Raw genomic sequence first — 13,971 nt, 5'->3', positions numbered from 1 at the left:
GCTCTGCTCATTGGCAAGTCATCTTCATGCTCTGCTAATTGGCAAGTCATCTTCATGCTCGGCTCATTGGCAAGTCATCTTCATGCTCGGCTCATTGGCAAGTCATCTTCATGCTCTGCTCATTGGCAAGTCATCTTCATGCTCGGCTCATTGGCAAGTCATATTCATGCTCTGCTCATTGGCAAGTCATCTTCATGCTCGGCTCATTGGCAAGTCATCTTCATGCTCCGCTCATTGGCAAGTCATCTTCATGCTCCGCTCATTGGCAAATCGTCTTCATGCTCCGCTCATTGGCAAGTCATCTTCATGCTCCGCTCATTGGCAAATTGTCTTCATGCTCTGCCCATTGGCAAGTCATCTTCATGCTCCGCTCATTGGCAAGTCGTCTTCATGCTCCGCTCATTGGCAAGTCATCTTCATGCTCCGCTCATTGGCAAATCGGCTCATTGGCAAGTCATCTTCATGCTCCGCTCATTGGCAAATCGTCTTCATGCTCCGCTCATTGGCAAATCGTCTTCATGCTCCGCTCATTGGCAAATCGTCTTCATGCTCCCCTCATTGGCAAGTCGTCTTCATGCTCCGCTCATTGGCAAGTCATCTTCATGCTCGGCTCATTGGCAAGTCATCTTCATGCTCTGCTCATTGGCAAGTCATCTTCATGCTCGGCTCATTGGCAAGTCATCTTCATGCTCTGCTCATTGGCAAGTCATCTTCATGCTCGGCTCATTGGCAAGTCATCTTCATGCTCTGCTCATTGGCAAGTCATCTTCATGCTCTGCTCATTGGCAAGTCATCTTCATGCTCTGCTAATTGGCAAGTCATCTTCATGCTCGGCTCATTGGCAAGTCATCTTCATGCTCGGCTCATTGGCAAGTCATCTTCATGCTCTGCTCATTGGCAAGTCATCTTCATGCTCGGCTCATTGGCAAGTCATATTCATGCTCTGCTCATTGGCAAGTCATCTTCATGCTCGGCTCATTGGCAAGTCATCTTCATGCTCCGCTCATTGGCAAGTCATCTTCATGCTCCGCTCATTGGCAAATCGTCTTCATGCTCCGCTCATTGGCAAGTCATCTTCATGCTCCGCTCATTGGCAAATTGTCTTCATGCTCTGCCCATTGGCAAGTCATCTTCATGCTCCGCTCATTGGCAAGTCGTCTTCATGCTCCGCTCATTGGCAAGTCATCTTCATGCTCCGCTCATTGGCAAATCGGCTCATTGGCAAGTCATCTTCATGCTCCGCTCATTGGCAAATCGTCTTCATGCTCCGCTCATTGGCAAATCGTCTTCATGCTCCGCTCATTGGCAAATCGTCTTCATGCTCCCCTCATTGGCAAGTCGTCTTCATGCTCCGCTCATTGGCAAGTCATCTTCATGCTCGGCTCATTGGCAAATCGTCTTCATGCTCCGCTCATTGGCAAGTCATCTTCATGCTCCGCTCATTGGCAAGTCGTCTTCATGCTCCGCTCATTGGCAAGTCGTCTTCATGCTCCGCTCATTGGCAAGTCGTCTTCATGCTCCGTTCATTGGCAAGTCATCTTCATGCTCCGCTCATTGGCAAATCGTCTTCATGCTCTGCCCATTGGCAAGTCACCTTCATGCTCCGCTCATTGGCAAATCGTCTTCATGCTCTGCCCATTGGCAAGTCATCTTAATGCTCCACTCATTGGCAAATCGTCTTCATGCTCCACTCATTGGCAAGTCGTCTTCATGCTCCGCTCATTGGCAAATCGTCTTCCTTCAGGCTCTGCTCATTGGCAAGTCATCTTCATGCTCCGCTCATTGGCAAGTCGTCTTCATGCTCCGCTCATTGGCAAGTCATCTTCATGCTCCGCTCATTGGCAAATCGTCTTCATGCTCCGCTCATTCGCAAATCGTCTTCATGCTCTGCTCATTGGCAAGTCATCTTCATGCTCCGCTCATTGGCAAATCGTCTTCATGCTCCGCTCATTGGCAAGTCATCTTAATGCTCCGCTCATTGGCAAGTCGTCTTCGTGCTCCGCTCATTGGCAAGTCATCTTCATGCTCCGCTCATTGGCAAATCGGCTCATTGGCAAGTCAACTTCATTCTCCGCTCATTGGCAAATCGACTTCATGCTCCGCTCATTGGCAAATCGTCTTCATGCTCCGCTCATTGGCAAGTCATCTTCATGCTCCGCTCATTGGCAAGTCGTCTTCATGCTCCGCTCATTGGCAAGTCGTCTTCATGCTCCGCTCATTGGCAAGTCATCCTCATACTCGGCTCATTGGCAAATAGTCTTCATTTTCTGCTCATGCGCAAGTCATCTTCATGCTCCGCTCATTGGCAAGTCGTCTTCATGCTACGCTCATTGGCAAGTCGCCTTCATGCGCCGCTCATTGGCAAGTCACCTTCATGCTCCGCTCATAGGCAAATCGTCTTCATGCTCCGCTCATTGGCAAATCGTCTACATGCTCCGCTCATTGGCAAGTCATCTTCATGCTCCGCCCATTGGCAAATCGTCTTCATGCTCCACTCATTGGCAAGTCATCTTCATGGTCCGCTCATTGGCAAGTCGTCTTCATGCTCCGCTCATTGGCAAATCGTCTTCATGTTCTGCTCATTGGCAAGTCATCTTCATGCTCCGCCCATTGGCAAATCGTCTTCATGCTCCACTCATTGGCAAGTCATCTTCATGGTCCGCTCATTGGCAAGTCGTCTTCATGCTCCGCTCATTGGCAAATCGTCTTCATGTTCTGCTCATTGGCAAGTCGTCTTCATGCTCCGCTCATTGGCAAATCGTCTTCATGCTCCGCTCCTTGGCAAATCGTCTTCATGTTCTGCTCATTGGCAAATCGTCTTCATGCTCCGCTCATTGGCAAGTCATCTTCATGCTCGGCTCATTGGCAAATAGTCTTCATGCTCCGGTCATTGGCAAATCGTCTTCATGTTCTGCTCATTGGCAAGTCGTCTTCATGCTCCGCTCATTGGCAAGTCATCTTCATGCTCCGCTCATTGGCAAGTCGTCTTCATGCTCCACTCATTGGCAAGTCGTCTTCATGCTCCGCTCATTGGCAAATCGTCTTCATTCTCCCCTCATTGGCAAGTCGTCTTCATGCTCCGCTCATTGGCAAGTCATCTTCATGCTCCGCTCATTGGCAAATCGTCTTCATGCTCCGCTCATTCGCAAATCGTCTTCATGCTCTGCTCATTGGCAAGTCATCTTCATGCTCCGCTCATTGGCAAATCGTCTTCATGCTCCGCTCATTGGCAAGTCATCTTAATGCTCCGCTCATTGGCAAGTCGTCTTCGTGCTCCGCTCATTGGCAAGTCATCTTCATGCTCCGCTCATTGGCAAATCGGCTCATTGGCAAGTCAACTTCATTCTCCGCTCATTGGCAAATCGACTTCATGCTCCGCTCATTGGCAAATCGTCTTCATGCTCCGCTCATTGGCAAGTCATCTTCATGCTCCGCTCATTGGCAAGTCGTCTTCATGCTCCGCTCATTGGCAAGTCGTCTTCATGCTCCGCTCATTGGCAAGTCATCCTCATACTCGGCTCATTGGCAAATAGTCTTCATTTTCTGCTCATGCGCAAGTCATCTTCATGCTCCGCTCATTGGCAAGTCGTCTTCATGCTACGCTCATTGGCAAGTCGTCTTCATGCGCCGCTCATTGGCAAGTCACCTTCATGCTCCGCTCATAGGCAAATCGTCTTCATGCTCCGCTCATTGGCAAATCGTCTACATGCTCCGCTCATTGGCAAGTCATCTTCATGCTCCGCCCATTGGCAAATCGTCTTCATGCTCCACTCATTGGCAAGTCATCTTCATGGTCCGCTCATTGGCAAGTCGTCTTCATGCTCCGCTCATTGGCAAATCGTCTTCATGTTCTGCTCATTGGCAAGTCGTCTTCATGCTCCGCTCATTGGCAAATCGTCTTCATGCTCCGCTCCTTGGCAAGTCGTCTTCATGCTCCGCTCATTGGCAAGTCAACTTCATCCTCCGCTCATTGGCAAGTCATCTTCATGCTCGGCTCATTGGCAAATAGTCTTCATGCTCCGCTCATTGGCAAATCGTCTTCATGTTCTGCTCATTGGCAAATCGTCTTCATGCTCCGCTCATTGGCAAGTCATCTTCATGCTCGGCTCATTGGCAAATAGTCTTCATGCTCCGCTCATTGGCAAATCGTCTTCATGTTCTGCTCATTGGCAAGTCGTCTTCATGCTCCGCTCATTGGCAAGTCATCTTCATGCTCCGCTCATTGGCAAGTCGTCTTCATGTTCTGCTCATTGGCAAATCGTCTTCATGCGCCGCTCATTGGCAAGTCATCTTCATGCTCGGCTCATTGGCAAATAGTCTTCATGCTCCGCTCATTGGCAAATCGTCTTCATGCTCCGCTCATTGGCAAATCGTCTTCATGTTCTGCTCATTGGCAAATCGTCTTCATGCTCCGCTCATTGGCAAGTCGTCTTCATGTTCTGCTCATTGGCAAATCGTCTTCATGCTCCGCTCATTGGCAAGTCGTCTTCATGCTCGGCTCATTGGCAAATAGTCTTCATGCTCCGCTCATTGGCAAATCGTCTTCACGTTCTGCTCATTGGCAAATCGTCTTCATGCTCCGATCATTGGCAAATCGTATTCATGCTCCGCTCATTGGCAAGTCATCTTCATGCTCCGCTCGTTGGCAAGTCATCTTCATGCTCGGCTCATTGGCAAATAGTCTTCATGCTCCGCTCATTGGCAAATAGTCTTCATGCTCCGATCATTGGCAAATCGTCTTCATGCTCCGCTCATTGGCAAGTCATCTTCATGCTCCGCTCGTTGGCAAGTCATCTTCATGCTCGGCTCATTGGCAAATAGTCTTCATGCTCGGCTCATTGGCAAATAGTCTTCATGCTCCGCTCATTGGCAAATCGTCTTCATGTTCTGCTCATTGGCAAGTCGTCTTCATGCTCCGCTCATTGGCAAGTCATCTTCATGCTCCGCTCATTGGCAAATCGTCTTCATGCTCCGCTCATTGGCAAGTCATCTTCATTCTCCGCTCATTGGCAAGTCGTCTTCATTCTCCGCTCATTGGCAAATAGTCTTCATGCTCCGCTCATTGGCAAATCGCCTTCATGCTCCGCTCATTGGCAAGTCATCTTCATTCTCCGCTCATTGGCAAGTCATCTTCATTCTCCGCTCATTGGCAAATCGTCTTCATGCTCCGCTCATTGGCAAGTCGTCTTCATTCTCCGCTCATTGGCAAGTCGTCTTCATGCTCCGCTCATTGGCAAGTCGTCTTCATGCTCCGCTCATTGGCAAGTCATCTTCATGCTCCGCTCATTGGCAAGTCATCTTCATGCTCGGCTCATTGGCAAATAGTCTTCATGCTCCGCTCATTGGCAAGTCATCTTCATGCTCGGCTCATTGGCAAATAGTCTTCATGCGCCGCTCATTGGCAAGTCATCTTCATTCTCCGCTCATTGGCAAGTCGTCTTCATTCTCCGCTCATTGGCAAGTCATCTTCATTCTCCGCTCATTGGCAAATCGTCTTCATGCTCCGCTCATTGGCAAGTCGTCTTCATCCTCCGCTCATTGGCAAATCGTCTTCATGCTCCGCTCATTGGCAAATTGTCTTCATGCTCCGCTCATTGGCAAGTCATCTTCATGCTCCGCTCATTGGCAAGTCGTCTTCATGCTCCGCTCATTGGCAAGTAATCTTCATGCTCAGCTCATTGGCAAGTCGTCTTCATGCTCCGCTCATTGGCAAGTCATCTTCATGCTCCGCTCATTGGCAAGTCATCTTCATGCTCCGCTCATTGGCAAATCGTCTTCATGCTCCGCTCATTGGCAAGTCACCTTCATGCTCCGCTCATTGGCAAGTCATCTTCATGCTCCGCTCATTGGCAAGTCGTCTTCATGCTCCGCTCATTGGCAAGTCGTCTTCATGCTCCGCTCATTGGCAAGTCGTCTTCATGCTCCGCTCATTGGCAAGTCGTCTTCATGCTCCGCTCATTGGCAAGTCATCTTCATGCTCCGCTCATTGGCAAGTCATCTTCATGCTCCGCTCATTGGCAAGTCGTCTTCATGCTCCGCTCATTGGCAAGTCATCTTCATGCTCCGCTCATTGGCAAGTCATCTTCATGCTCCGCTCATTGGCAAATCATCTTCATGCTCCGCTCATTGGCAAGTCGTCTTCATGCTCCACTCATTGGCAAATCATCTTCATGCTCCACTCATTGGCAAGTCATCTTCATTCTCCGCTCATTGGCAAATCATCTTCATGCTCCACTCATTGGCAAGTCATCTTCATGCTCCACTCATTGGCAAGTCATCTTCATGCTCCACTCATTGGCAAGTCATCTTCATTCTCCGCTCATTGGCAAATCATCTTCATGCTCCACTCATTGGCAAGTCATCTTCATTCTCCACTCATTGGCAAATCATCTTCATGCTCCACTCATTGGCAAGTCATCTTCATTCTCCACTCATTGGCAAATCATCTTCATGCTCCACTCATTGGCAAGTCATCTTCATTCTCCACTCATTGGCAAATCATCTTCATGCTCCACTCATTGGCAAGTCATCTTCATGCTCCACTCATTGGCAAGTCATCTTCATTCTCCGCTCATTGGCAAATCATCTTCATGCTCCGCTCATTGGCAAGTCGTCTTCATGCTCCGCTCATTGGCAAATCGTCTTCATTCTCCGCTCATTGGCAAGTCGTCTTCATGCTCCGCTCATTGGCAAGTCGTCTTCATGCTCCGCTCATTGGCAAATCGTCTTCATTCTCCCCTCATTGGCAAGTCGTCTTCATGCTCCGCTCATTACATTGGCAAGTCATCTTCATTCTCCGCTCATTGGCAAATCATCTTCATGCTCCGCTCATTGGCAAGTCGTCTTCATGCTCCGCTCATTGGCAAGTCATCTTCATGCTCCACTCATTGGCAAGTCATCTTCATTCTCCGCTCATTGGCAAATCATCTTCATGCTCCGCTCATTGGCAAGTCGTCTTCATGCTCCGCTCATTGGCAAATCGTCTTCATTCTCCGCTCATTGGCAAGTCGTCTTCATGCTCCGCTCATTGGCAAGTCGTCTTCATGCTCCGCTCATTGGCAAATCGTCTTCATTCTCCGCTCATTGGCAAGTCGTCTTCATGCTCCGCTCATTGGCAAGTCGTCTTCATTCTCCGCTCATTGGCAAATCGTCTTCATTCTCCGCTCATTGGCAAGTCGTCTTCATGCTCCGCTCATTGGCAAGTCGTCTTCATTCTCCGCTCATTGGCAAATCGTCTTCATTCTCCGCTCATTGGCAAGTCGTCTTCATGCTCCGCTCATTGGCAAGTCGTCTTCATGCTCCGCTCATTGGCAAGTCGTCTTCATGCTCCGCTCATTGGCAAGTCGTCTTCATGCTCCGCTCATTGGCAAATCATCTTCATGCTCCGCTCATTGGCAAGTCGTCTTCATGCTCCGCTCATTGGCAAGTCGTCTTCATTCTCCGCTCATTGGCAAATCGTCTTCATTCTCCGCTCATTGGCAAGTCGTCTTCATGCTCCGCTCATTGGCAAGTCGTCTTCATTCTCCGCTCATTGGCAAATCGTCTTCATTCTCCGCTCATTGGCAAGTCGTCTTCATGCTCCGCTCATTGGCAAGTCGTCTTCATGCTCCGCTCATTGGCAAGTCGTCTTCATGCTCCGCTCATTGGCAAGTTGTCTTCATGCTCAGCTCGTTTTTCTCACCCTCACCATCATTATATGTTCAACACCAAAATGTTAATTGAAATCATTATTATTGTTTTACTAGAAGGGTTACTCCGGCGTTACTCGGTGGGAAAAAAAACAGAGAATTGACAACGAAATAGAAATGAGGACAAAAACATATTTGTTTCAAACACTTGTACTTTCCCAAAAAACATAGCATAACACATACGTGCACAAACACTAATAAACAACAAGAAAGAGCAATCAGAGATTGCAGACCCTCGCCAGGATGTGTTTTCAGTAGTTTTTAAGGCTTTCGTGTTAAAACATATATGGCGGCCGAACCACGTGACCGATGACGTCACCATTATTATTTTTTTCTCCACCAATTTATTCCTGGACTCAAGAAATTTCATCTTGATCGGATGAAGTTTTGTACTTGTCGAATTATGACGTCAAAATGGAGGTACCTATGACATCATCATTAACATATTTTATTCCACATGGAGAGTTCTTTACAATGAGCCATGTCTCAATTTTTTATATACAGCGCTTTCGGAGATATAGAGCTGCAAATGTTTTCGGTTTTTCCAAGATGGCAGCCGAACAACGTGACCGATGACGTCATCATTATTTATTTTTTCTCCACCAATTTATGCCTACATGACGCTCAAGAAATTTCATCTTAATAAGATGTAGTTTTGTACTTGGCGAATTATGACGTCATAATGGCGGCACCTATGACATCATCATTAGCATATTTTATTCCCCAAGGAGAGTTCTTTACAATGAGCATTGTCTCAATTTTTTCTCTTCAGCGTTTTCAGAGATATAGAGGTGCAAATGTTTTTAGTTTTTCCAAAATGGCGGCCGAACCACGTGATCTATGACGTCATAATTATGAAAAAAAATTGTGCAGGTGGAGTTGCACCTATGTTGAAAATTTCCTGTCAATCGGACCAACGGTTGCAGAGAAAATCATATTTATTCTGTGTGGATAAACAAACAAACAGACAGACAGACAAACAAACAGACAGACAGACGAACAGATGAAAAATCACTCATAGAGCGACACTTGGCAAAAGAGAACAAAGCAGAATGGCACTCATAGAGCATCTTTTTGACCTCACAAATAATTGGTGGTTGAATTCAGTTGGCTGACATGAAAATCCAATTCAAATTTCAAGTCAATCGGATGAAAATTGAGGATTTTAGAAATTTGAAATTGTTGTTGATCTTTGGCCTATGTTGCTCTTTTGGCCTATGATGATCTCAAAAATAGTTGGTAGTTGAATTCAGTTTGCTGATATGTAAATCCCATTCAGATTTCAAGTGAATCGGATGAAAATTGAGGATTTTAGAAATTTGAAATTGTTGTTGATCTTTGGCCTATGTTGCTCTTTTGGCCTATGATGATCTCAAAAATAGTTGGTGGTTGAATTCAGTTAGCCGATATGTATATCCTATTCAAATTTCAAGTCAATCGGATGAAAATTGAGGATTTTAGAAATTTGAAAAAAGTGGTTGACCTTTGGCCAATGTTGACCTTTTGACCTCAAAAGTATATAGGATTTGGTCGGACCACGAACTCTAACATTTGGTGAAGTTTCGTGAAGATCGGTTTAAAATTGTGACCTGTAGGCAAGTATAAGGGAGTGGACAGACAAACACACACACAAACATCACTCAAACCAGAGTGATCAACATACTTGCAATAAAATATATATATATATTTGCCAAGTAACAAACAAACGGACTCAAGTGCAATACCCTCTCCTCGGGCGAGTGTAATGAAATAGCTACATCAACGAGCCTCTTTGTTAACAATGTTCCTGGTCTTGCCTTCCGACAAACCGCCACAAAAATAAATAAATAATGAATTTAGAATTCTAGTTAGTGATATCATCATTAGCCAAGGTGTAGCCTATATTCAACAGGAGGCCCAATTTGGTCTATGTGTAAACTTTGGTGGCAATTGGCCGAGCAGTTTGGCCATGATTAGTGTTTCACACGCACAGACACACAGAAAATTACTTTTATTTATAAAGTTAAAAAGAATTATGGAGTATTTTTATATTTAAATAATTTAATCTAAATCGTGTGTTTTTAAGTTTACATCATGGATAAAATATAATTACTATTTTTTTAACTTGCATTTAACTTAGTTGCACTTAACTAAGGTATTATTAGCTTACACATAACTCAGTAATTCATTATATTAGCATTGAAGGCCTGACATTGTTGTGAAATCTGGTTTGGTGAATCATTTATTAACTCAACTGGACTATGTCCAGCTGAGTTTTTGTCGACCCCCAGTGTCCGTCGTCCGTCTGTCTGTCTGTCTGTCTGTCTGTCGTCTGTAAACAATTCGACGTCTACGCTCTAAAAGTCACAAATATTGATGAAATTTGATGAAACTTGTTACGCAGCATCTTTAAGACATAAACTAGTTTGGGATTGCATTTGGGCGTTGCACGCCCAAAAATGGGCGTGGCAGGGCGGCCATATTGAAAAATCAATTTTTGTCATATATTTTTAGCACATATAAACTATATAGTTTGTGGTTCTATTATGCATATTCTAACCATATTGATATGGACCAGTTGAGTTCAGGTTCCCTGGAACCTCTCTAGTTTTTAGTGCAATACTTGTTTGACATTGTTGATGTATCGTGGACAAAAACTGCACATTTGTACAATAAAGGCTTTTGCTGTTCTTGTTACGAAGAGTCCTCTGTTTATCTAGTTCTGTGAAGTCATGTTCGACTTCTGGTGACATTCCTGATCATATTTCTACAAACTTCCTGTTTGCACTGCTTCCTGAAGCTCTGGCAAAGACATTTTGGTGGCAGCCTTTACCCCATCCATCCAGCAAATACAGGTTTGCCTCTTCCTCTTCTTATCTCAACTATACCCAGCATGGTTGACTTCTCCAGTCTCTCTTTTTAATCTCCAACACCATATTTCAAAACTGAAAGACTCCTCTTTGAGTGTATTAACTCACTCGATCATGTGGTTCCAAAGGTTTGCTGGGACGATAAACAAATGGAACATTTTATTTACATTGATCTGAGGTTCATGAAGGAACTTCAAATTACATGCAGGACAAAGACACGTGGTGTTACAGCAGGGGAGTGATGGTGCACTCACAGGGTTTATTGGTAGTAATCCAATTTTATCACCCATCACCTGCATCCAAAGTCCTTCCCAGTTGGCTTGGTCTTGTCTTGCCTCTGAATATTCGGCTCTTTGGAGGAGAGGAAAACTTTTGTCCTATGGGAAAACAAGCATCTGCATTTATGTTTTGGGTGGAATATGTGCAGAGAGTTCGCCATCAATTCAGTCGCTCGGTGGATTTGTTGCCTGTTCCATGCTGTGGATTTGTCCTGCCCATCAGAGCTGCTTATTTTTCAGGATGGTGCTAATATTTGATGTTTTGCACCTGTCTGAGGCAATTGTCAGGTATTTTGTGAAACCATGTGCTCATTCCAAGGACGTGCTGAAGGTTCGCCACCGATTCAGTCGCTCCCTGGATTTGTCGCCAGTTCTATGCAGTGGATTTTTCCTGCCCATTGCAGCTGATTCTTTTTCAGGATGGTGCTAATATTTGATGTTTTGCACCTGTCTGGAGCAATTGTCAGGTATTTTGTCATACCGAGGATGTCGTACCGAGAAGGGTTCGCCATCGATTCAGTCGCTCGGTGGATTTGTCACCTATTCTATGCAGTGGATTTTTCCTGCCCATTGCAGCTGATTCTTTTCCAGGATGGTGCTAATATTTGATGTTTTGCACCTGTCTGGAGCAATTGTCAGGTATTTTGTGAAACCATGTGCTCATACCAAGGACGTGCTGAGGGTTCGCCACCGATTCAGTCGCTCCCTGGATTTGTCGCCAGTTCTATGCAGTGGATTTTTCCTGCCCATTGCAGCTGATTCTTTTTCAGGATGGTTCTAATATTTGATGTTTTGCACCTGTGCACCTGTCTGGAGCAATTGTCAGGTATTTTGTCATACCGAGGACGTGCTGGCTGAGGGCTCACCATCGATTCAGTCGCTCCCTGGATTTGTCGCCTGTTCTATGCAGTGGATTTGGAGCCTATTCTATGCAGTGGATTTGTCCTGCCCATTGCAGATGATTCTTTTTCAGGATGGTGCTAATATTTGATGTTTTGCACCTGTCTGGAGCAATTGTCAGGTATTTTGTCATACCGATGATGTCGTACCGAGAAGGGTTCGCCATCGATTCAGTCGCTCGGTGGATTTGTCGCCTATTCCATGCAGTGGATTTGTCCTGCCCATTGCAGCTGATTCTTTTCCAGGATGGTGCTAATATTTGATGTTTTGCACCTGTGCACCTGCCTGGAGCAATTGTCAGGTATTTTGTCAAAATTAATTTGTTCTTTGTCCTCGGTATGAGAAGCCATCTTCTCATACCGAGGACGTGATGCGAGCAATGCAAATGGGAACTGTTTAGACGTTTTTTTAATGATGTCCAAGTCAAACAGGATTCACTGAAGTAAACTGCCCAAAATGCATGATCCATCAACCACACAAACTTTGGTTGTGAGCGGAACCTGCTTGTTTTTCCACATCCTGTATTGCATCTTCTTACCAGTTGTAGCGACTTTCCCGGTATGAACATTCATCTTGGCATCAAGTTGCGCAGAAGTGTTGACAGTAGGGCCAAGATAGCAGAACTTGGTAACAACTTTACAATATGAATTTCCTCATAAGGAATTAAACTCAGGAGGAGGCAACATATTCCGCATCAAACTTCCGCAATGGTTACCAACATGTGATTGTTTGTCCCTGCTCTATCCTTTTTGTCCCTGCATGCCAGAGACTGGGTACACTTTGAGCTCAGTTCTATCAAAGGTAATGCAAGGAGCCACCTGCACGTCCTGTACCAGAATCACTGCCTTCTTACAACTGATTGTGACGTCATAATGTTTGCAGCAATGGACAAGGTGGTGCACATCAGATGTTCTGGAGATCATGTTGAGTGAGAGCACGGAAAACTGCATCAGCGAACAGCACTTTGGAAAGGAGTACTTCCTGGACTTTTAGTTTTGTCTTTTGCCAGTTCAGATCAAAAAGTATGCCATCACTTATTGTGCGAAATGCAATTCCAGAAGATGAGGAGAAATCTTGTTGGAACAGTAGGGATAAGAAAATTCCAAATGGCATTTGTGCGTCTCTTGAATCCCTGTTCCGTTTAATCCTTCATCAATGTGTTAACCTGTTGCCCCCTGTCGTTCAGCTCCTCCTTGAGCCTCGGCTTCTACATATAAATAAATAAAAATTAGAAAGAGAAGTCAAAATTTAAAATTAGTCAAAAAAGGGAAGACAAGTCAAGATTAGCAAAAAAACAAGTGCAGAAAATTGAGATTTAAAAATTGAGTAGTCAATGCTGTGCAAGTCTTAGAAGGCCAAGAGTTCCACAGGTGAGCAGTAAATCTGGAGAATGCTCAGCTACCAAAAATCTTCATCCATGGGTGAGAACACGACAGAGGTTCCGGTTGTTCGACCATACCATCTCCTGTGGGGGTATAAGGTGTGTTTAACCTGGTGTTGGTTTAACAGTTAAGGCTGCTTTAAGATCTTAGGGTCTAGAGTTCGAGACTATGTCGTGCCGTTAAATACCACCAGGTGGGTTGACTCGGCCAGCCATCAGCAAAATGAGCAGCAGCTTCCTGGAAACAGGGGGCACCGCATCAACGGCACAGCCAAACTCCCAGCAACGATGGAACCAGCAGCCTCAGGATGCAAACTAATTTAATTAAAAAGTTGTGTTTTAGTAAGAAATGCAGGCAGGTATCAGTTCAGTTCAGGTGAGTTAATTTCCACTCTTGAATCTATGATACACAATATACAAGAACCATGACATCATGCTTTGAGATCAGTGGAGAGACCTGAAAAAATAAAAAATAAGCATGGCTGTTAATATTTCCGGTCCCCATCCCAATGGATTGTGACTAAAAATATGGAGAGACAGAAATAAATAAATGTTGTGAAATAAGATACCTATAACGAGAACAATGAGCAAATAGAAGGTAAAAGAGAAAGGAACACAAATGGGGAAGGGGAGTGTAGGAGGAAACAGCTGTTTTGTAAAACTTTCCATGAGAATTACAATAACACTCATTTACTCATTCATTACCACCACAAGTAATTACAACATCAATTTTGAATACACTTCTCCAATGAGAACCTTTTGACATTGTGTTTAAAGGGGCCATCTCTCTAACTCCGAGGGCCTTTCACTCACTCACTCACCATAGGCAGGTAGGTGGTCTTTCTGTCTTCTACGGACTCCTCTCCGGCATTGCT

This window comes from Myxine glutinosa, chromosome 7, assembly GCF_964187855.1.
Source record: "Myxine glutinosa chromosome 7, kmMyxGlut1.1, whole genome shotgun sequence".
NCBI classification, from domain to species: domain Eukaryota; kingdom Metazoa; phylum Chordata; class Myxini; order Myxiniformes; family Myxinidae; genus Myxine; species Myxine glutinosa.
Note: the sequence above shows the minus strand (reverse complement) of the source record.